This window comes from Anomalospiza imberbis, chromosome 1 (genome assembly GCF_031753505.1).
Source record: "Anomalospiza imberbis isolate Cuckoo-Finch-1a 21T00152 chromosome 1, ASM3175350v1, whole genome shotgun sequence".
NCBI classification, from domain to species: Eukaryota; Metazoa; Chordata; class Aves; order Passeriformes; family Viduidae; genus Anomalospiza; species Anomalospiza imberbis.
The window spans coordinates 51,366,997-51,391,605 of record NC_089681.1 but is presented as its reverse complement, the minus strand read 5'-3'; the positions used below and the strand labels follow the sequence as shown (position 1 = coordinate 51,391,605).

At 40.0% G+C, this 24,609-nt stretch overlaps 1 long non-coding RNA gene across 1 annotated transcript; it reads right to left on the bottom strand.

The window, feature by feature from the left end:
* Window positions 1-6,262: 6,262 nt before the first annotated feature.
* Window positions 6,263-18,127, bottom strand: LOC137475040 (uncharacterized). Its single transcript, XR_010999657.1, has 3 exons — window positions 13,261-18,127; window positions 12,941-13,019; window positions 6,263-11,393 (listed from the first exon to the last, which is right to left on the bottom strand). It is a non-coding gene; the product is annotated as an uncharacterized lncRNA (long non-coding RNA).
* Window positions 18,128-24,609: the final 6,482 nt, after the last annotated feature.

Below are 24,609 nucleotides of genomic sequence, written 5' to 3'. Positions count from 1 at the left end.
AAGGATTTTTCCTTTATGGGAATGTGATATAGAGTGAAAGAGATGGCAAGTGGTGTATTTCATAACGAGAAATAGTAATTATTATGGAAACACAAAATACTAGAGATGTTGCTCTACATGGGAGATACCAGAAATGTTGTTTTGCACCACTGTGTCACCACTCTCACTTGGTTTTGGCTATAAATTCCAAGAATAGATGGGAATTCCAGCTTCACCTACTAGATTTGCAAAGTGTTTATGCCTGTGATGAAAGAGGAACTGCTCTGTGATAATTTATGAGTAGCCTGTTTTGACTTTGCCCCATGAACAGAATGGTTCAATTCAAAAGGAAAATGAAAGGAAAAGTATGGCTCAAGATAAGCCACTTTTCTACAAACAATAGCTGAGGGACACTGCCAGGCTTCTTTGCACTGGAGGGGAAAATAATTAGGGATGTAAAAAAAGGAGTACATTCACAAAGGCTAGGAATTGTCTGGTAGAATTAATCTGAGACACTTAAGTGCCTGACAGAGCCCAGTTTCCTGTGGTTACCTTGTAAATTTTACATTACAAATACCTGAATAAATATATATTTTTTCTATCTTACTTATCTTTTTCTCGCCCACTAAATACTTTGCTTCAACTGCTAAATGTTTTACGTTTAAAATTGTCCTTTGTATCGCTGTGCATCACTGACCACAAGCTCCTGCAGGCAAAGAGGACTAAAACTCATCCTGACTTCTGAGGAGGTGCCCTTGACAAATAGAGACTGAGAATAATGAAAAGCCCATGACAAGGCAGGGTGACCTCAGATCAGAAAGGAGACTGGAGAGTTGATACCTCTGTAAACTCTGTGTATCTTTGTGTTCTGTTCACCTTCTTCTCATTGAAACATACAGTAATGTTTGCTGTCCCAGGCAGCACCAGTTCAACCAGGCACCTTAATAAAGTGATTTATTCGCATTAATGCTCAAACAAAGTCGGGCTGTGGCACTGAAAATGTGCTGCAAGCAGAACACATTACAGGGAGATGAATGATCAGTCACATCAAGATCCCTTTATGCTGTGCTGGCAGTATAAGGCATTTAATAACAAAGAAATGCAGCCCCTGTAGCCCTCCCTGGGCATGTGCCTGGCTGGGTGCAGATGGCAGATTTGTGTGGTATGAGGCCAGCTGTAGGATTTTGGCTGTGTTCCTCTGTCCTCTGCTGTTGTGCAATGCCTACTGGAGACCCCTATGAGAATGGTGTAAACAGGAATGGCATGAATGAGGATAAGACCCTAATATGAAAGCTAAGTACATTCCACAGAAATCTCCACTGGGCTAGGCAAATGCCTGGTAAGAATTACTGGTATCATATTACTTATTTATTTATATAAAAACATTTTTTTTCCTTTACATAAAACTCATTATTAGGTCTTATAGGAAAACACAGTCACAGGCTACCATGAGCCACTAATTCTCCTCTCTCTTTCTATTTGCTTGTAATGTCCAATTGTTTTCTCTTATCGTAAATTAGTCATGCACTCCCTCCTGGTGGAACGGTTTCTTAAAGGCTTGTGTAGCTCTTAACATAAAAGGACATCTGGGTGTTGGTTGAATAATACAAATAATCAGACACAACATTTTTACAACATGTTTATTTTGGCAATGCTGATATCCTTTGTCTGATTAATGCTGACATTTGATAACTGAGCTGTATTTGCACAAATAATTATGAAAAGTAGATGCTAAGCCTGGCTACTTAGATTAGCTATCACACTTCTTACAAAGCATAAGACAGTTTTTGGCAGTGCAGGACTGCCTAAATTCTTTTCTTGGGCTGAGGCACTAGAGAGTTTACAATTACTTAGAGAAGATGTGAAGAGGCTCAATCTAAATGTAAATTTGCCCCTTAGCCAGCCCAGCTTACTGTAGCCTAAGTCTAAGCTGTTATTTTCTTCCATTTCAATTCCCTATTTGAGATCTCCAATGACACCACAAGAGCAGCCAACTTCCAATGGCCAGGCTCAGAGTTATGAGAGAGCACTGATGTTTACAGAGCTAAATCAAAATAGTAAATGAAGATACAAATGCATCCATACAGGCCATATGTATGGATAACCCAGCATAAATCTGGTTGAGTCTGTTATTATTCCCCCTTTATATGTTGCAGTTCATGAGCTGTAATTTCTTTGTGGCCACATTGTGCTCTGTGATTATACCATCCCAGAGGAATCCTAATCGGGGCCAGCAGGTGTTACAGTGACATGTTAACAACAGCAATGAGGCATAGTTTCAACAGAAAAATGCATAACATTTTCAAGTTCACAAATTCACAAATACTTTTTTTTTTTTTGCAAGCTCTCCCTCAACTGCTCTCTCTCTCCCTGAGGGGTTGATTCAAAGCCCCAAAGACCTTTTTTAAAAGCTTTATTCCTGGTCCCAGGAGTTAAATCTAGATTGTCACTTCTTGCTCTGTATTTGTACAAAACCTGATTATTAGAGGTCTCAGTTGTTCATGGAGCTTCTGTCCTACAGTAATGATATTACTAATTGCCATAACTCAATCAGGGAATGGAAATAATTGCATGACTAGCTCTTGTAAGTGACTTTAGCAGTAGAAGAAGAACATCAGGAGATGTTAGGCACATTCATCCAAAACTGTGATTCCCCCAAAATCCATTCAGCCAAACTCACAGTCTCCTACCTCCACTGGTAAACTTCATTTTGGCCATAAAACTCCATGGATGACCAGAACTTTTTCCTTGTCCATGCCTGCTCATTCAGAGCTAGCAATGGAGCCCCTGGGCATTGTGCAGTTACCACCAATGCTTTCTAAAGGGATTTTTGGGGTCCACACAAAACACAGAGGCAATCAGCTTGGATGAGAGAACAGCAGCACCTCACCTCTTGCAGAGGTGGCCATGTGCCAGGTCAGCATGTGCCAGGTCAGCAAGTGAGAAGTCTGACTTTGAAGCTTCCTCAGACTGCAGGGATTAAAGACCAAACTCTTAAACACCAAGGGGCTGATGGGGCTTGCTGGCTGCTATCAGTAATTCCGGCTGGTGCTGAACCTTTGTGTGTGCATGTGAGAAACCTTCTGGGATCAGGATCAGATTGGGAAACAAACATGGCTCTTGCACCCTTGCTGGGGAGGAGCTTCTGCCTCCCTCTGCAAGCAGCAGGTGGTTCCCATCGGTGAAGCCATCCTTACTCTTCCCAAACATGGAGCTACCTCCTCTCCCAGTTCTTCCAGCTCTGGGTTAGTCACTGCTACCCAGGCTGAAATCTACAACTCTGTTACAGGTGGGTGTTCCCAAGTGTGCACTGTTCCTCTTTCAATATCCAAGGAAATGTCAAAGAGTCAGAATGTAAAGTCCTTTATGTTCAGCACCACAGAGTTTTTCCAGTCTGGTGCCTGCTTGAGAGTCACAAAAGTTCATGCTGAGGACTGACTTGGTCTGTTACCCATGGTTTCATCTCTGCAGACTACAGCCAACTGTCATTTCTAGTGGGAAAATAACCTCCAAAATTATATATCATGCTATTGTAGCAAGGAGTATATACCCTGCTGTTGGAATTGTTGCCTCTTTTAGAACTAAACAAAGGAAGTGTGCTTTCCAGTATTAATAAATTTGCACTTTTTCTCCTTACAAACCACCTGTGATGTCAATAAACATCCACACGCACGCTTAAAAATTTATCATCTGCTTCCCATTGTGGGCACAAGTACTTGGGATCTACTACTGTCTGTAGCACACCACCGTGTGCCACTCATTTTCCAGCTCCCTAACTTCCAAAGGATCACTTATGTCAGATGAGATGCAACAAGGAGAGACCAAATAAGTCTAGAATCATTGATAATCAAAGGTTCTCTCTAATCATAGGCACCAGAAGAAGAACAGCTCATTTTGGGTCTTTCTCCATAGACAGAGTGCAGCTGGGACAGAAAGGTAGCATTAATTTATCAGTTATTCAATGAAGAAAAAGAAAAATGGGTCATATACTTGTTACTTACAGAAGATGGACGCTTTTCACAGTTTCTGGTTATTGAAATTGATATGCATTATTGGAGACACTGTTTGTAAGATACAGTTTGAAAGAATCTCAACACCAGAAATATTTCACAGAATTATGAGACATTTTAAAAACTGAGGAGCCAGACTAATAAGATGCCTGTTGGTTTGGCAGTATGATTAGTTTGGATATCCTGCAAGGAAAGTGTCACCTTACACTAAGCAAAACATCAGTCTTAGAATATTACAAATTATCCATTTCAAATGGTACAGTTGGCTGAAGAAAGCTACAGAAAATCTAATTCTGCACACACACATACCTCTGATAAGTAACCAATACCCCAATATAGCAAACATTCACTAGGATCAACTTCCAAGATATATCTGTGCCAAATTTAGCAATTAGAGTCAGTATTTTTCCACAGTGCTTCATTCCTACTGTATTATTTCCTACCCTTAGCACCTCTTCAACAATTTTTTTCTGACCATGACTAAGGAGGCTGTTCCCAGAAGAAAATAACCCCCAAATTTTCATTCATTCGCACTTAAATTCTTCTTAAGATGCATGGGCAGAGATAAAGTATTTTTTGGTTTACCCCTTTTCAGTAATTTCTATAAATCTACCTCCATTTCATCCCAAACATTTAGGACCTCTGGCTTTAGTGCCAGTTCCCTTCGAAGCTGTAGTCATTTTGATTTAAGTCTGTTTTTTGAGACAGCTGCTCCTTAGTTTTTTTCCTGCCTCTGAAAATCCCAAACAATTGCTTCTTACAAATACTCTGCCTGTGATGGTTTAGGAGTTCTTTGCCCTCAGTGCATCTACTATTCTGTTAGGGTTCAGAAAAGCTGATTGCCAAAGTCTGCTTCACAATTCCTGTGTTTCCACATGGAATTTCCTCTCCAATGCTCCCATCCAAATTTGAGGCATGTCATTGCTTTCCCATGTGACACACAGGCAAGCTCTCAGTTATGCAGCACCTTGGAAGCAGGCACACAGTTAGCTCCTGCAGTTTAGACTCAGCTGAGAAGGCTCTACAATGAGTTGAGGAATTAGGGATTTTTAAGGAACATGCAAATAGTGTTTAAGGACCAAAATTAAAGGCTCAGAAGAAGCAGAGCCAATGAGCAGGAGCACATTATTCTGACATAAAGAGAAGTATTAGCACGTAAGACTGATTTCCATTCACTGGAGGAATGTTTGGAAGATGGACCATCTATTGTGGGAAACAGGGAAGAACACAATACCTACAATCGCAGCAAAATATAACTCAGCAAGAATGGTGTTAGGGGTATGGTTGGGGTTCTATGTTCTTTTAGTATATAAATCATTGACTATAATTTTTGAATTTAAATAAATACACTAGCACCTCCTATTCAGAAGTCAAAGAAGCAGCTTTGCTTACTTTCTTGTCTTGCAGGGTATTACAGCTTGTTTCTTACAGCAGAATGGAGAATGGTGTTTCCCTTCACCTCTAACAGAAGGTTCAACAATGAAGATGTTCACTAAATCAGGGAGTTAATATCCACAGAAAAATATTTTTAGATCAGCAGACACTTGTAGCACATCGAAGAGGTGTCCTTAGCACTGTATTATTAGAATTTCAAAAGAGGCTAAAAACTTTGACATGTTGTATCTTTAACACATTAGGGGTTTTCTTTTTTGAGGCTAGATGAAAGCAGTTCTTTATATAATTGAGTATTAGAAATGATAGTGTTTCATAAAGAATAAGCTACAATCTGATAACTAATTGATATACTGCAATTCAGGTTGCAGAGTTGAGCCCTGAATGGAGTTGAAGTTTCTTGACAGGGCAGGAAAAAAAAGGAAGAAGAAAAGTTTTCTAGTTATCTTGTAAAAAAGCTTAGAGTCTGTACTCCAGTTTCTGAGGGAAGAAATATCTCTCTGTCAGCTTCTTACCTGGCGATGGAATTACAGCTCTGCTAATCTTTATTTAAAATTGTGAGGTGACAGCATGGTGCTAACACCGACCAGCCTTGTGATGTTAAATGTATTTAAATGCCTCCCCTGTGCAATAATTAGTCCAACAGTCATATGAAGATCTTTTTGCATTAAAGAAAAGATAGCCCAAAACCTCGGTATATTGGATATGTGTCTTGGTCTGGGAGTGATTACAAGTTCATATTGCTGTCCTTACATTGATGCTGCAACTTCCTAAATGAATTTTATCCTGACCCTTGTTCAGAACAGGCACATTGGAGGGATGCCACAGCAGTGGGTCCCAGGAGTGCTGCTCATGTCTGACCCCAGCCCTTCAGCCCTGTGCTGAGAGGAGACAGCACCCAGATTTGGTTTTCCACCCTTTCTCCCATCTGTGCTGCTGTGGCCTTGGCTCTCTGTCCCAAGGCCTCGTGTTCTCCATCCCCAGGGAGGAGCTGGGAGCTGCGTGGTTTGGAGTGTGGGCTGGAGCCCTGCACATGCTGCCTCTGCTGCTTGTTTCCCTGGAGAAAGCTAATTCTACTGACTATGGTGGCACAGCTTGTGACTGCTTGGGTAAGACTAGATTAAGCCCAGAGGAAAAAAAGAGTAGGAAGACATGCCTTCCAAAAGGGGATGTCAGCACAGAAGTGAAATCACAAACCAGCTGCTGCTCTGTGTGAGTGCGGAAGATGATTCAGCATTGGATGCAACATAGACATTAATTAAAAATAACAAAATGAAGCCATTCCACAGTAAATCTAAGAGTCTTCTAAGCACCAAGAGCTTATGAAGTGCACAATAAACCATGTAGGTAAAATTTTTCTGAAGAGTTTTGATAAAATCTGACTTTGGATGTTCTTAACAGTTCGTCTTGTAACAAGCTAACAATTTGCTGCAATGTGGAAAGTATGTAGAGGTAACCAGAAGAAATGGAAAACTGTTAATTATTGAACTTGTCAAGGAATATCATAATATGATTGGCATTTTCAACCTGTTTATTGGCGGTGTAGAAAAAAAAGGAAGATCTTAATTCACCAAATTTGTTCATAGCGAAATATTATTCTGGTGGCTTGAGACTATGACAGACTTTAGGAAAACATTAATGAAATTACACAACAGAAAATTTTATGGTCAACTAAATTTAGACCTATGCAGGACTGGGAACTAGAGACAAGCAAATAATTCTTTCTAACATGCATTCAGCATATATAGTTTTTGTATGTGTTTGAGAAATGCTGAAGACATTTATGTGAATATGATAAAGAGAGGTTTCCAAAAGTTTAGAATTTGCTGAATTGAGTGACGTGAAAAAGAAATGTGCATTAGAGTGGAAAATGTGACAACAGAACAGGGATGAGCTTTTCTTTACCAGTTTTCTATGAGAGGGAGCTCTACAGGATTTTTAAAATATAAGCAAAAACACATACTCTGCATCATAGCTTATCAACAATAAGAACAGCTAAGCTAACAAATATAAAATGAAGTTTAGGATAACAACAGGAGTAAATACAGAATGGGGGAGAAAAATCATATTTTGAAGGAAATTGATAGAAGGTTAGTAGAGAAGCCCAGAGAGTTTGTAGTCCCAAAATGATCAGTTGGTTATCACAGGAACATCTTTAATATTTTCTGTTTATTAGGACAGTTAAGAAATATTTCAGTAGTTAAAAACATAACTTTAGTTTCCTTTGAAAAGGATTTACTCTGTGAGTTAAAAGTAAGAAATGTGTTGGTCAACATTATCTGAAGCCCCAGCCAGCAGGCACTGTAGCTCTGTGTGCTGAGAACTACTCAGAGATGAGAACTGGGTTAACCTTTCATCATTTTATGAAGATCTGTGCTGAGCCTGTTTTGGCACATGTTACATATAACTGGCATCAGATTGTAAGTTACATTGCACACCCAGAATTCTGCAAATTAATCATCATCACACAGCAAAGTGGAAAATTTGGGGGGGAAGGAGACAAAATATGGATGAGGAGAAAAATAAAAGTAAGGTTACAGATAAAATTACCTTCCAACAATTAATAAAATACCCATAGGTCTAGGACATACTTTCTGTTACAGTATATTTGGAAAACTATCCCAGTGCAGCCTGACAATGACTTGTATCTCCCTCTCTTCCACTTGCCACACACCCTTTCCAGGTGGATGAAGAATATGGAGGGTAGGGAGGAGGAAGGGACTGGTGGAGGCTCCATGAGACACTGTGGTTGTGTACAACACCTGCTGGCTGTGCCTCCCTCTAACAAATCCACCCCACACACCACAGACCTTTCTTGCATGAGGATGTCCCTCTGTTTTCTGTGTTCAGTCGTGCAGAAGCCTTTCACCCCTCCGAGGGGGGTAAGCTTTGCCCCGAGGAGTCTCAGCATAACGTGGTAATTAATGAGGAACACGGCAGTGCAATTCCATTTCAACAACAATGAGTTTATGTTTGTGCCACCTCTCATTTTTAATTCATGAATACATTATTTTGTATCATTTGCATCATAACTACAGCCTTTCCTGCAAAGGAGTCATTATTTTTACCTTTTTTTTTTCCCTGATATTTTGCTTTGCTCTTAGTTACCTGCTCTACATGAATCAATATTACTTTTCCCAAAAAACAAGCATGGGGGCAAAGTGCTGATATTAAAACTGGGACAATTCCCTTTAGCAATAAACAGTGAACAATAATGTAAAACATTATGGTATGACAGCCATCACCTGAATGAAGAATGTACATCTGACTCATCCTTTTTGCTGTCTGTCAACAGCAATTCATTTGGATGTGGCAGTGCCTCACTACGGGTTGCTTTCTCATTTCTTTTGGACTTTTGTACTAAAAATCTGTTTTCTCCACATTCCAGAGATGTTTTTGTAAAACCCCGGTTCTTCACGGAAGGCCAAGAAGGATTTTACTACCTATTAAATTGGCAATTGTTCCTGATTATTTTTAAGTTTATCACATTTTGTAACTTTAAAGCTCCCTTTAGTTGCCTTAATTTTGGGGTCAGTACACCATCCTTTTTTCATTCAAGACAAGAGTTCATTATCTCAGGAGGCAAAGCCATGCACTATTTTAACAGACTCCTGATGAGATTAAAAAGTTATGAATGGATCCTGTGGTCTAGATGAATACCTATTGTGCTGATGTGACTGTATGAAACACAAAAAGAGGATAAAAGGGAGGTTCACTTTTGCCATTTAGATTCTCTTCCTTTACTACACTTTCCCTGAAGCATGTCCCTGCCTTTGTTTATCTCCATCTCCTGCTTTCTCTTCTCTTCTAACTCCTGCCCATTCAGAGTATTAAAATCCCCTTTTTCCTTTGGGCCACATTACTCCTCTCGTCAAATACTTGTTGCCTGAAGCATAATTTTTAAGGTATTATCCTCCCATCTTCATGAGGCTACCCATGCTTCATGCTTTTTTCCAAGCATAAAACATAATCAGGCTTGCAGAGGCTTGCAGAGTTTGAAACCATTATGTTTAAGTCTGGCAGTAGGTCAATGCAGAGATGTAGCTGCAGAGCTGCATTCTGGTGGGTTTTTTTATGTTTCATCTGTAGTAGAGGTGAGCTGTTGAAACTACCTGTTGAAACCTTTGTATGATGGAAAATCACAGTAAATACACCATCAAAAAGAGAACAGGGAAGGAGAGGGAAAAAGATAACAGCTGCTCAGTGAACTCATTACCTCACTATGGGATGAAAGGTGATCAGGAAAACCTAGTCTTGGGTATTTGGCAGTGCTTTCCTGCCTCACCTCCTCAAGAGCAAGTAACACCCATCCACTGCAGGAACAGCATTCACAGCCTTTCATGATGGATACAAAATATGGCTTCAATTTATCTTTTTTTCCTTCCCCAAAATGACACATTTATGGTGTTTATCCCTGAAGAACTCTCAAGAATATATACCAATTAGTATGCATATTTGAAATTTTACATTGTATTAAATGAAGAATACAACCCAAGCAAAACTATCAAATATAAGGTTAAGAATTGAAATTTATATTGTTAACTCGGTGCTACCACACAGTAAAGAGCGAAGCCTTTTAAAGAATACCATACAATACATTACAGATCTAAGCTTTTCAAAGCAGGATATGCAGGATTAGGGCTACATTTAAATCCAAACATGATAAAAGGGAAAAACCAAATAGGCAAAACAGGACTACTTTACAGTGTTACATAAGAACTCACATAGGAAAGTAATTCTGTTTTGTAATGGTACCAGGAGGAAAAACAATATTTAATTTTTTTTTTTTTTAATTTGTCCTTATCTGATCTGATACCATAAATATCAAAATAATTTAATCCAAACTGTATGGCTATTGCCATCACAGCGCAGAGCTCATTTTGTTTGTGAAACTCAGTCCTGTGTTTTCTGTTTCAGCACATATCAGTGTCTCTTCAGTACCAGCTCAGCTCTGACATTTTGGGAGTTTGTGGCCACTGAAATACTCAGCTTCGTGACGCTTTTCATATAACTGCAGCATTATCTACACTATGTTCTATTTTCAAGCTTGTGACAGATATTCTCAGCACTGACTCAGTCTTGAAGTCCCTCGCATTTTCAGGAAAAAATGCTAAGATTACACTATCCTTTGGGACTATGTATACTGCCTACATAATATACATCTATTTTTTAAGCAGCTTAGGGTAGGAACCATGTATTATATAAAGTTGAGTGTATAGCCAATGCCCTTACTTAGTAATAACCCATGCTTCCACTCCTTCTGACTGCAGTGCCTGGTGGCAGACTGGGATTTGTTTGTGAGGAGATGAGTGGTACCACAATAACATCTACTAAAATGCACTTGTTATTCCTGCCTTTCTCATTCAATGATGAAGACAGCGAGCAGCCAGCGGCATAACCTCCTCGGTAATTGATATGCGTAAGAGGCTCCTAGGTCCTACCCAGGCCGTTCCAACTTCTTCCTCCCCAGGAAGAAATGTTGTGATGGAAACGGCAGAATTATCCTCAGGAGGGTACCACTGCTCCCTTCCTTCCCTGTCTCTCTCGCACTCTCCCCTGGGCTCCCAGAGAAATATGTTGCTTTTGAAACTCATGTGCCAGGATATTATTCAAAGATTTATGATTCCTGATTCTTGCTACAGTCCGCTTTTGCGGCTTTGTTTACTTGGAAGGGTGAGGGAGGGAGGAGGGAACTGGATTAGCCACAAAACCCCACAACAAAAGGCAGAAAAGCGCTGCTTTAGGCATTTAATAATCTGCATTTCCAGAGAATTACTGAATATGCCAGAATTATCTCTTGAAAATCTAGTGTATTTTAAAAGAATTATTCATAGCACTTAAGAAACACTTCACATCAAAATAGATTAGAAATCAACAGGAGTTTGTTCTGATCTGGTAACCACTGTCACATACCATAAGAAAAGAGCAAAACAAAATGTTCTGATTTTACTTACTTTACGTTTAGAAGCATAACCACTGATAAAAATAATCAGAACCACTGGGATCCAAGCACTGGGAAAAAGAAAGGCAAACAATTCTGGCTTTAGGTCAAGTGAAAAATTTTCTTCCCATTTGTAAAGCCCTTTACAGCTGAGAGGGGATTACAGTATTTCCTTGAATAATGTGTGGGGAGAGGGCTGGAGTATTGGTTTAGCTGATTTTATTTTTTTTTTAGGAGTGGAAGAAAACTACCTAGTCTTTGCTCATGGTATCGGACACATATCATGCAGTGGCTCAAGATGCTAATTTGCTTAATTGCATTAGCCCACTCCCCTCCTGCTATGGGAATTCAAGCTTCAATGGCAAATTCAACCTCCTAATGAGATTATGGTGCCGTTCCCGATATGAGGCTGTGGGGTGGCAAAGAAGCCATGTGTTTCTGTGGTGACTGGCTGAGTGGTTAACCCAGGTAAGATGGGGTGAAGGGGAGAATCAGCATGAGTGACAGTACTTCATCCTTTAAACTTCAGTTCATGGCTGAGCAAAGCAGAAATAGTGCCAAGCAATGACCATGGGGGAATTACCCTTGTTTTAATCTTTTTCTCCTCCAGCTGATGTCAGTAGAAGGAGACAAGACAAAGGACCTCAAGCTGTGGTAAAGATCATTAAAACAGAAGAATATAAAGCCATGGACATGCCTGTGCCATCTATTAAATATTAATATCAGTTGAATGCAGATATTTTTCTTTGTTATGCTGTTTGATACTATCATTATTATTATACCTTTAATCCATTTCATGTAGTTTTACTCCTTTTTTAAGCTCCTTTGTAATGAAGGTGCCTTTTAGTCAGCTCCACCAGCTAATCAGATTGCTTTCCCTCCATTACTCACACTGGGCTTTTAAAGCCGGAAGCCTAAGCTAACTGGAATATATGGTCACGATTTAAGTAATGTGGAAGAGCTGAAGCTGTGCCAGAAACAGAGCACATAGCTACGTTTTTATTGCCTTCATATTAAGAGCAGGTGAGATGCTTTTGAATCAGGGACTGTTCAATCAAAAACATGCCCAATTACTGTACAGGAGTATAACAGTGTGAGAAATGGATTTGTAAGGAATTCCCATATCTGTAAAGAATTCTCATATCTGTTCAGATAACAGATGTGTTTATCACTCACATATTTCAGTGGAAAAAACTAATAGCCTTTTTTGCCATTTATCCAATAAATTTTGTGAAGACAAATGCAGGGCAATGTTAAAGAGATCAAGTCTGTGAATGGAGAACAACAATAATTTTTGGGAGTATATTATTTTTTCCCAAGGCAGAGATATTTCTGAGTCAGAGGACAATGCTGCCCACATGCAATTAAGGAGTCTATAACCCACACACATGGATCCCCTGAGCCCAGTTTAGTTCACAGCAGTGCAAATCTAGAGAATTTCCATAGTGGTCAGTAAAGTTAAGCTGTTGTCAAAAACACCCATAAAGGAAAAATCGTTACCTCTTTTCCCAAGCCTGAGTATGTGAGAAAAGATTGAAAGAGCATGCATGTGGGCAAGGCTGAATGAAGGGATTCAAGGGCTAGATGAAGTCAAAAGTGATAAAAAACTTACTCTGACCACCAAGCACCATTGTAGTGTGATTTGCCTCTCTGGTATGTGGCTGCTGCCTGGGAGCATGGTGGTGGGGAACAGCAACCTGGTGCAAGGGCAAGAAGAAAAGGAGATACCATTACTATGTGACACCAGTAGCAACTCCTTATTCCTCTACGCTTTAATTTAGTACAACTGAGAGTGTCATCAATTGCTGAAATCTTTTCACTATTTTTAAACCTCAGGGACCAAATGGAAATCACATTTTAAAGATGGAAACTTAATTAGGGTTTTTGAGTAGTCATTTACCAAAGGAGAAGTGACAAGGGCAGCTCTACATTCCTTACCTCTCCTCTGGGAAGGTTTCTGATGTCTGCTGCTGATCCACGCAGTGTTTCTTTTATTGTGGATTTGTCTGTGATGGCTCCCAGCAGATCAGTTTGATGTAGCTGGTCATCAGGGTTAAAATGGAAGAATCAATAAGTTTCTCAGTTTGTGTTTTTGTTTTCCTCAGCACTTTTAGGAAAGCCTGTAATTCTCATAATCACATCCTGACCTTGATTCCCAAGATCATCTATTTTTGAAGATACCTACACTGTAATCAAAGCTGCCATTACGGCATTGCTACTTACACGTGTAGCTGCTTTCATCTAGCTAGACTCAGATTAAAGGTTCCTGCAGCATTTAGGCTGCTGAAGCCAATGGCAGGAAGGCTGTTGCAGCAGTGGAGCCCTTACAGCCCCACAGGGGATCCTGGACATCCACTTGTGAGGACCAAGAGCTCAGGGCCCTTCCCATGACAGCTCCTGCTTCTATGGCTCTGCTGGAGTCACACTTTTGCCTCCTAGAAAAACCTTGTTAGCCCCATCACGATCAATTGTCTGCAGTTAGGTCTTTAAAATATGACCTTCTTCAGTCCTTCAGTCCAAGTATTTATTAAGTGCGTGGACAATTTTGCTCATTAAGTTCTCACAGCCCATGTGGGGTGAGAGAAGGAGCTACTGTTGTGGCTGTGACACACATTTGCAGCTCCTCCTCTTCATCTCTGGAAGTTTTTTCTGAACATTTTTTTGTCTTGGCTTTCTTCAAGTTTCTTTGTTGTTTCCTGTTGCTCTAGAGCTCAGGAGGAGCGTTTCTGGTGTATTTCTGTAAGGTCAGCAAGGATCAGGAAGTTAGCAGTTAAAGAGGCTGAGAGGCTGGGAAGAAGGCAAGATAATCAGAGCACCTTTATAAGATATTTAACACATAATAAAGTACAATCAAATATTTTGATAAATAAATTAGGAGCCTAATCTCTCTTGGCTTTCCTAACAGTGACAGAGATGACTCGTTCTGATTCCACTTGGTGGAGGAACCTAATTTAAGCATCCAGATTTAAATGAGTTAGTATATGATGTGATGACTCCTTCCCACTCCTGTTCATTTTTCCACTGCTCACATGGGTAGGAAATTCAGATGTATGTTACTTTTATTTTTTTTCAGCCACATGATGTGACCCCTTATTGTTAATGAGAAGAGATTAACCTTTTGAAATGTGAGGATGAAATTACAATCTTTTTCAGGACTAGAGTCACAAGCTAATATAATAATGTAGAGCCTAGGAAAGAGCTACAGAGACACCCAAATCTCAGATCTGAAATTTGTTCCTATAATGAGAAAAACAGAACACTTATTAAATGGTTATTTAAAGATGTTCAGGATCACAATCCCAACCAATTCTGCTTTGGCCAGGAATAAAGAATAGAAAGAATAGTTAAGAGAGTAAGGATGCAAACCCAGACCTCCACCCACAGTTTCAGTGGGAGAAAAAAATCATATTTCAGATGGGTTTTGCCATTGACTAATCCTGCAACGGCAAGAATTTTTATTAGCATTAAGAGGCCTAGGAACTAAAATGATCTCTTAAAATGAAGCCCCAACACTGTCTGGAACTGAATTTTGGGTGTGTAATATGCACTCACAACAGACTTTGGCTGCACTATGTTTTGAACACAGCTGCGAGCACTCATGTAGTTATTCCCTTAGAAACATCCATCTTGGTTATGGAAATATTAGGAAATATGGTTCTGGAAATCCCTAGAAAATAACTACTAGTCCTTATGAGAGATTACTCTCATCTGACCAGAAAAACTGTGGAATATAGGCACCTATTATGTGGAAATTAGCAAAAAAGGGGATGGAGGCAAAGAACTACCAGGATATACCTATATACCTTTGTTATGCTGCATTACCAAAAAGTATAAACAAATGGGAGAAAATGCTTTCATGGCTCCAATTCAGAATTTGAGGGATTCCTAAGTTACAGCTCTGCCAGAGGTGAGAGGTCAAGGACACTGCCCTTCTCAATGCCAGCAACATTTTCAGACTACCTGACATATGCTTAGGTGCTTGTGTATCCACAGGGGAGGAGGAAAAGGGCATAATGCAATGGGCATTAAGTAAGTTCATCCAATTGTTGTGGTTTACCCCCAGCTGGCAACTAAGCACTACACAGCCCCTCAGCCACTGCCCCACTACCAGTGGGGCGGGGGAGAGAGTAGAAAGACTCAGACTCATAGGTTGTGATAAAGACAGTTTCATGGGACAGAAAATGAAGAAAATAATAATTATAAAATAATTTGAATATACAAATTAAATGTTGCACAATGTGACAGCTCACCACCAACTGGTACCAGTCAGTTTCTGAGTGGTGGTCCCCAGCCAGCTCCCCCCTCAGTTCATATACAGAGCATGATGCCATATGGTATGGGATATCCCTTGGGTCAATTGGGGTCAGCTGTCCAAGCTTTGTCCCCTCCCAGCTTATGCCTTTCCAGCCTTCTCACTGTCAGGGCACAAGAAGCTAAAAGTGCTGTAAATTGCTCAGCAACAATGGGAAACAGCAGTGTGTTTTAAATGTTAGTGCCATACTAAATCCAAAACAGAGCACTGTACCAGTTACTAGGAAGAAAATTATCTTTGTCTCAGCTGAAACCAGGACAGAGAATACAGGAAATACTTACCTCCATTAATGCATCTCCCCTTTGGTTCTACTGTCTTGCACATCACTTGGAATGTCATGTCAAATATTGCAATGCTAGAAAAAGAGGTTTTGCTGCTGTAGTTGACATAGTTTCAACAAAAGCTGAGGGCTGAAGTTTTCTGTCCACCAAAAAAGTAGCCTGACATTGTATATTTCAGAAACAAAGTACATACAGACCATTTCTAGTTGAAATCTAGTTGCTTCCACTCATATGCTAATGATTTTGTCAGCAAGATCTAGATTATGCTTTTAATATTATCAATATTTTTTCAGTTTCTCTCTTCCATTTCAGCCTGTCTGCTTCTTTCCTCCTTCCTTCTTTCCATTCCTTCTAATTCTTTTGCTCCCAGTGCAGTAGTGCTCTGGAGGCTCCTGGCAGGCCTGTCCTGTAGGTCCACGTGTGCATGGGACTTTCATGTGACAGCTCCTTGGATCCTGATCCAGGGGTCTGAGCTCTGCTTGCTGGGGCTGCCAGAGGGGTGCTGGTGTGTCACTTGCACAGTGCTCAGCCACCTCCCTTCTGGCTGGCAAGAGGCTGCTTTGATGGCTCATCTGGGCACACCAGGAGCTCAGCTGGCCTCAGCTAGCACTGACAAGGCAGACACTTCTCCCACTAAATCTGACAGCCTGACAATACAGGTTTAATAGTAAGGAGGACAGTTTCCTCATCGATATTTGCTTGACTAGTCTCATGCCTTCTTCCGTTTCTCTTCCATTTCCATTTCCACTCTCCCATGTAAATCCAATCTACTTGTGACATGCTTCCATCCAATTTAATTTTCTCCAAAAACACTCCTGCAATTCTCTTCCCTAAAGTAACAGTAGGCAGGCACACAGAGTGGTTGAAGCCCTACATGGTTACTGAGCTCCTGAGCCCTCACTAACACAGCTTTGTACGGGGTAAAATGAGACAGAAGGGAACACAATGGGTGTCCCTCTCTCACTGAGGAGAGAGGTCAAGGTGCTAGCCATGGCAAAGACACTTTCTACTGAGGAGCTTTTAAGGGAGATTAAAGATGAGGCTGTCCAGATGTGCTATCGCAGTGTGCCAGACGAGGAAGGACACAGGCCCACCCTTGCTGAAGCTCCTCACAGGAGAGTGAGGGGATCTAAGGAAAGAAGGAAAGCATAAGGCACTGAGTGGCCCAAGCAAGGGAGGACAGATCTGACTCCCAGCTGAGTTACTACCTGGTGTGCAGCACTTGAGACATCAGGTTTGGCTGTCCCACACACCTACCCACATTTGCATTCTACCTCTTATTCATCTTATTTACTCTTATGTTTTGCTATAAGAGGGAGATGTGGACCTTAAAAGGCACACTGCTTTCAGAAAGCCATTACTGCAGCCTAACCTCTTCCTCTTCTCATGGAAGAGATCAGACAAGTTGGACTTTCTCTGAAACCACTGACTTGCTAAAGTTTATAAAAACTGAAACATACAAAAGAGCTCCATATTAATTCAATAGGAATTCAGTTTCTAAATGGTAACTGAATAGAACAGGATGACTGATTCTATTAAAGAACCCTGTTGCCTGTTGATCAAACTGATAACTGATGTACTGCAGGGACTGCTTTTTGACCTATCCAGAGATGGGCAGGCACCTGGAGGCAAATGTCAAATTTTAATTTAGACCCCTTCATCAGACAAACCCCTCTTTTTTGTTGTTTTTGTCTCTCAAACACAGAAATTTACTTATGATACCTACTTAGAGCTGCGCAGTGCATAGTAAAAGTTGGTCTTACTGCAGAAAAAGTTCACTTTTTATCACTGGTCAAATGGCATGAAGTGTCCATTAAGGGGGAAAAGAGAAGCTGAACTATTTAGAATACCTCTCTTCCATCCTCTTTTGAGTTTCATTATCAATGACATTTTCTATTTCAGCAGACTCCTTATGAGCTATCAGCACAGCCTGGCACAATCACCACTATTTAAATCTCTCCAATACAAATACATTTTATCCGTAATTTTTATCTTATGACCCAGGAAGACATAAAACTCAATTTACTCATTAACCTTAGCTTTCTGAAACTGCAATTACTGGCCTGTGCACAGTCAGTAATTGAGTTGAAAAGAGGTAGCACACAAATGCTAGCCAGTGCTAGCTACTGCTAAATAGATAATCCTGCATGCTCACTAAAATTGCATGAGGCACATAGACAGCAGGTAGAAAAGCAGAGCATTAGAAAGAAAAATGCACGAAGTAGCATGTGAAGGGATTAAGAAGATGCAAAAGACCAGACTCATAGGAAACTACTCAGTGGGAATAAAAACAACATTATATTAGCTTAGGTTTACGATTACAGCTAATAGCATGCAGTTATTACTTTTGCATTGAAAAGCATTTTCTGAGTGGATGGTTTCACCACAGAATCAGATCTTTTCTCCCTGCCTTTTGTAATTCAAGATGCTGGCTAGCATTTTATATAGCCTAGTGTCTCCTGCCCAAACTGTCACAAAAGAGATCAAGACATTACAAGTAAGGACTGGCCTAACAGAATGAGATTCAACTTGAAGTGTGCTTGTCTTTCAGTATTGGTACTTTCCATTTTTTTCCTCCCACTGAAGCATGAGTGTATCCAGGCTTGCACACAGCATTTTTCCATTTTTCAGCTTGATCTACGTGTAGATGGTCCTGGTCTCTTGCACCAACATTTCATATCTTGCCATGACCTTTGCAGAAGTATCTTACTGGTTGCCTGAGTGCATTCATCATGAAACTTCATATCCCTCTCACATTTCACATGTTTTGTTTAGCTTCCTGGTTCCAGTCCTAATTCCTTAATTTCTTCCTTCACTGCTGGGCAATGCTTCAGTAAGTAAAAAATGCCTCTTAAAAGCTTGACTCACCATGATTCTGAACCCATACAAGGCATACCTACATGAGTATTTTCATTCAGATCAGGACCATTCCCTCTTGCTGTACTTTGGTTCATGTCACAAAAACTGTGCTGGAGAACACAAGGAGGATATCTACTCAAGGAGTCTAAAGCAGAAGCTGTTCTTCAGGAGCACAGGTAACAAATTCCAACTGCTATTGGCAACTGCTGTCCAAGGCCAGACTACAACAAGCCCCGAGCAATCCCTTCCCTAGCAAGGTCCAGCACCAACTCATTTCAGCAGAACTGCTCATTTTGGATCACATTACTTGTTAAGATTGACAGAGCATCCATAACATAAGCATACACAACCTTCTCCTGTTTTAATTTGGATCTACAGCTATGTATAGAAAACAGCAAGTTATTTTGCTAGTCTTTTTGTTGTAAACGATGCCTCTTTAATCTGATGTTTATTACAGTAGTTTTCTGGATCTCCTCTTTGGCTGAACTTGTCTCAGCCTGACTGGTAACCTTGGTTTAGCTTGCTTAGCTGTAACAACTTTTGTTTTTTTCCTGGTGATCTGACAGATACTCCCCATTCTATGTACTTCTGCTTATTTTAATCACATGATGCAATAGTGTTTGTAGAGACAATGGTGGCAGCTGGTTATTCTACAAAAAAATTTGCATTTAGGACTCACACATACAGCAGCCAGTGCAATTATATAGGAGTAACAGTAAGGCCTTCAAGGTGGAAATACTGGATGTGGTCTAGACAAATACAGGCATGGGTTGATAAAAGGGGGCTTGGAATCACACTAAGGATGCAAATACTCATCAATGGTAAATTAAAGATACTCACAACTTGGAGCCAGGCAAAACTAGTGTTAGGAGCAAAAGAGAGCAGAAAGCATTATCCAAAACATGTAAAATGCACTGTATATTGTAAATGCAGACAAGATACACTTGCAGACCAGGGAAAAAAGCAAGGTCCATTGAAGCATCAGCAAACATAAAAATAGCCCCAAGTGGAACCTAGAGTGAGGAAGAAGTTGCCAACATGACATTCTTCTTGGCAAGGAAGAGGAGGAAACCCAGTCATAAACACCCCACCCCACCACTCCCCACTCAGTGTGTGTGCATGTGCTTGTGTGCATTTCTCTGCAACAGTTTAAATTTATTATTTTCATACAGCGAGAAGTATTAATTTAATTGGATAATAGGGACTGTGAAATTTATTAATTGGAGTAAAATCTTAGTAACCATTTATTGCATTTTATTTAAGTCTACTGAAATTTCAGTTACATGAACATTAAATTCTTGGCTTCTCAAATAAGGCATGTTCCCATTTCTGCTTTTTAACAAGACTTTGAGGATAACAAACTGATTTCAATTAAGATGTGTTTTGTTGCCAGTTTAAGTAATCCTTGTCTGGATGCACAGAGTTCATGAAAACCTGCAGAAGGGAGTTATTTTGATACAGATTTGTATCCAGCACCAGTGGACATTAAATGTAACCAAGCTTAAAATTTTAAATATGTCAATGTGGAGATTTTCAAAGCTTTTGAACTGCTTTTAATCGGCACATAAGGTGACAGAAATAGCGTAACTTGCCTGTGCTTTCTTTGGAGTGGTGACTATACATGTACAAAAACCAGCCATTTTTTCTTCCTTCCCACACACATTCCACTGAGAATTGTCTAAGGGACATTGGAGTGACATTGATTTGGGAGAGTTGTTAAGATACTATAATCAAAGAATATAAGTCATGTAGAAAAATAATATTGGGGATCTAAGAATATCTGTTATATCCAGCCATCATAGACTGATTAAATCAGCTTGATTTTATTTACCTGGATTTATAAAAGCCGTTCTACACATCTCTTGCTGAAGGCTCATAGAGATACTAAGATGCCATGGAACAAGAGTCCTCTTCTGGATAAATTGCTGATTAAATGATAAGACGGTATTGTGTAAACTGATGCTGAAACCACATATTTGAATGCAGTTCTGGCCCTCTTGAAAAGGGATGATAAAAGTTGTACAGAGGAGGGCTGTAAGGATGTTTAAAGGTATGAAATGCCTTCAATAACAGGAACAACTAAAGATAACAGGACTTGCCAAGACTGCAAAGGATATGACTGATGGAAACACTTGATATAAGATCTCAAAATTATGGGAAGTTATTTTACCATAGAAATGGTAGAAAGGAAACAATTGTTCAACTGTTTCTTCCTGTAAGAGAATGCTGGGGGATGAAACAAATTAGCAGATTATAAAATTTAAAAAGCTCTTTTTTCCCATGGTCTATTTTTATGATTTAGCACTTACCACCACAGTATATTGAAGATATCAATAATCCACATGGGTCTTAAAAAATGCAAGCAATTGGACCAATTCTTGAGAAAAAAAAATCCATTTTGCTATTATGATTCATCAGCTCAGGGACAGCAGTTTACCATCAAGACTTCCTGCCCAGCAGGAGAAAAACTTTATTTTCTGTAAATCCTTGTCTATTTTAGGATTGCAGTGGGGAAAAAGCCCATTTTATGTTTATCTGTAACATAGGGGATTAAGTTAATGAGGCTTGACCAGCACCTTCCATTTCTCTATACTTAAAAATCAAAACTGCACTGGAGCCAAAAAATCAATGCCTTTATCCAGAGGTCATCTCTGGCTGCAAATGCATGTTCTGGCCTCCTCTTCCTTCCAGTGGCTGTTGCTCTTTAGATTTTGTCATTCCCCCCTGACATGCCACTAACACCCCATTAGGGGCAGCTGCAGTATCCTGCAAGGACTACAGTCAGAAGCCTGGAGCATAAAGTAATTTTATAATTTGGCAGTTAACACATTTTGGCTTCCTTTCCTCTACTGCCTTCCACTACTGCCTTCCCTCTTTCCAGGCATGCCTGGACAATTCCATAAAGCCTGTGTTTACATGGTTACTGTGAATCCGCATCACTGTCCCTGAGGAAAAAAACTGACCTTTTTCTTCAGTGCTGGGCAGCTTTTAGGGACCCAAAATCTTACGCCAGCTGGGGAAGGTGTCTGTGGGATTGTGCGTATTAACACACTGAGATACACATGGTAGATTTTATAATCCTTAAATACAACATAAGGCACCTTTAGAGAACATGATAAGGAACTCTGGGTTAGAAGAAAGTTAACAACTTTAATCTAAACAAGCATCTTAATTCCCTCATCACAACTAAAATCATAGCCAATACCAACCAGGATTCTTCTTTTCTAAGAGCCAAAATCATATTCAAGAAAGGAAATACAAATTAAAACTTTTAACTAAAATAAAACTAAATATTTTAGAACTATTTGTTAGGATCCACAGGAAGCTGGATTCTTTTGCAAGGGCTGGCACATGGCCAGACTGACATAAAGTTTAGTTTTAAAAATATTGACCCTGTAATCCTCTGTGACACAACATCCTTGAGGAACAATTAATTGAAGTAGAACTCTATAGTACCTAGCATTAAAACAAAAAGTATACCTTTACAATTTTAAGGAAAACACCCTTGACAAGAGACAGTTTACCTATATTTTGGCCAGAGTTGGAAGGAAAAATAGTTTCACTCCAGGCCATTTAATCAAGTACAGAAAACAGATTCCACAAGAAATTCTATAAATAAAAAACCACTGTTATGAGTCCTAAGCAAAAGCAAGGTAATAAATCACACTGAGGGTGGTGTTTTTGGTTTTCTGGGATTTTTTTTTTACATTTGATTCATTTATCAGGAAATTAAGAAGGCCCTTATGGATACTTACTGATTTTTGAGTAAGTCACTGAAGGGGATCATCAAGTACAACTAAACAGATTGTATCTATCATGCAGTTAGCTACCTGGAAGTTAGCCACCAATAGCTTTTCTGTCAGAAAAGATACCTAAGAAAACACACTTTTGCATATGAATATAAAGTGTCTTTCTAATACTTCCGTACTTCCTTCCTTGTACCAAAACAACACACTCGTGCATTTCTTTGGCTGTATTTTCAGTGCTAAGCACCGCTTCAGGCTGCTGCTTTGGAAAAGGCAGGAGTTTTGGCAGAAGAGGCGTTTGTTCAGGAGGAAGCGGTGCGGTGAGAAGGAATTGCTCATCCAACAGGGCAGGGAACAGACTCCTCCACTGACGGAGCTTCACTGACCCCTAATGGGCAATCCCCAACAGTGCCTGCCCTGGAAGGAATTTCCAGCCATGCCAGAAAACCTCACTCACATTGATCAGCTCTCCTCCTTTCAGCCTAATACGAACTCTGACACCTCAGCTTTTCACTATTTAGTGTCAACTTCTTTATTCCACCTTCCTATCTGACCGTTCTAAGAAGCCAGAAGGAAGAGAAAGGTGAACAGTGTTTAATGCAGCCATTCTGACACCTAGCTAGGACAGAGCAAATTCAAGTTCAATTTAACAGCAAATTCAATTTCAAATTGCTTTAAAAACTAAAGCAAACCGGTTTTACATCTTTCAACAAGAAATAAAAAAACATTAAGGACTAACATCTCTAACTGACCCATTTAAACTACTTTAAAAGGAAGATGTGCAATCAGCACAATCAAGAATCTGTATGGTTGTAATTTGGAAGGCACAGTCCAAGTATTTGTGCTTTTTCTCTCCAAAGAGTGACTATAGCTGCCATCAGGAGAGCACTGAGACGTTTCCATTACAGGAAAAGGACTCTGCTTCCATTTCCACTGAGTGAAAAACTGCCAGCACCAGAAGGGAGAATGAATCCATGCTGGTTGGTGCAGCCAGTCTGTGTTTCACAGATTGCAGAGATGAACTCATGGGAATGAACTCCCAATACAGAAAAGTGACCCAACTGGAAATAGACTGCATTTCCCATTTGCTGTCTAGAAAAGGGTTTTGTTCACGTTCTTTTTTCACTAGTGTGGTTGCTCTGTTGTCCTTTTGCTATGCACCTTGCTTTTCTTCCAGAAATGTACCTGCTATAAATCTTCCAAACTATAGAGATTTTGATGTACAGAAGTAATGGCATGGAACAAAAAGAATCCCAAAGCCAACAGCCACACTGACAGCCAGCAGAACAGCCTGTTTAGACAAGTAGCACTAGTTTGCCAGAAAACTGCTGGCTTCCAAGGCTAACAGGATGAACTAAAAATCCTTGCCTAAGTCAAAAAGACCCACCAAATTTCAAAACCTTTTTAAATCTAGCACTTGAAGTAATGATCATTTTATGGTATCCCTTTCAGAAACAAGAATGATAAAAGGCAAACCAACTCAGGCAAAGACTTTGCTGCTAGAAATTCCTGCCCCTTCAGTGTGGTGACATAACAGATTAAATTAAATTACATTAATCTCTGGTTAACAGAGCCACTTGGGAGACAGTCTTGAAGGGTAAAGAAGTCCAAGAAGGCTGGACATGCTTTCAGAAGGAAATTTTAAAGCTGCAGTAGCAAGCCATCCCCTTATGCTGAAGGATGCGCTGGCAGGTAAAAAGACTGGTCTGGCTGCTCAGAGCTTTGGCTGAAACTCAGGGAAAAAAAAAAAGTTTGTGACCTTTGGAAGAATGGGCAGGCAACTAAGGAGGACTACATGGATGTGTTGAGGTTATATAGAGAGGAAATTAGAAGCAACAGGGCCCAGCTAGAACTGAACCTAGCTATTGCCATAGGAGACAATAAAAAATGTTTCCATAAATACATCAGCAACAAAAGGAGGGCTAAGGAGAATTTCCACCCTTTATAAGATGCAGGGATAAACACAGTGACAAAGGATAAGGTTGAGGGACTTAATGCCCTCTTTGCCTCAGTGTTGAATAGTAAAGCCAGTTGTTCTTTGGGTATCCAGCCCCCTAAGCTGGAAGACAGTGATGGGGAGCAGAATGAA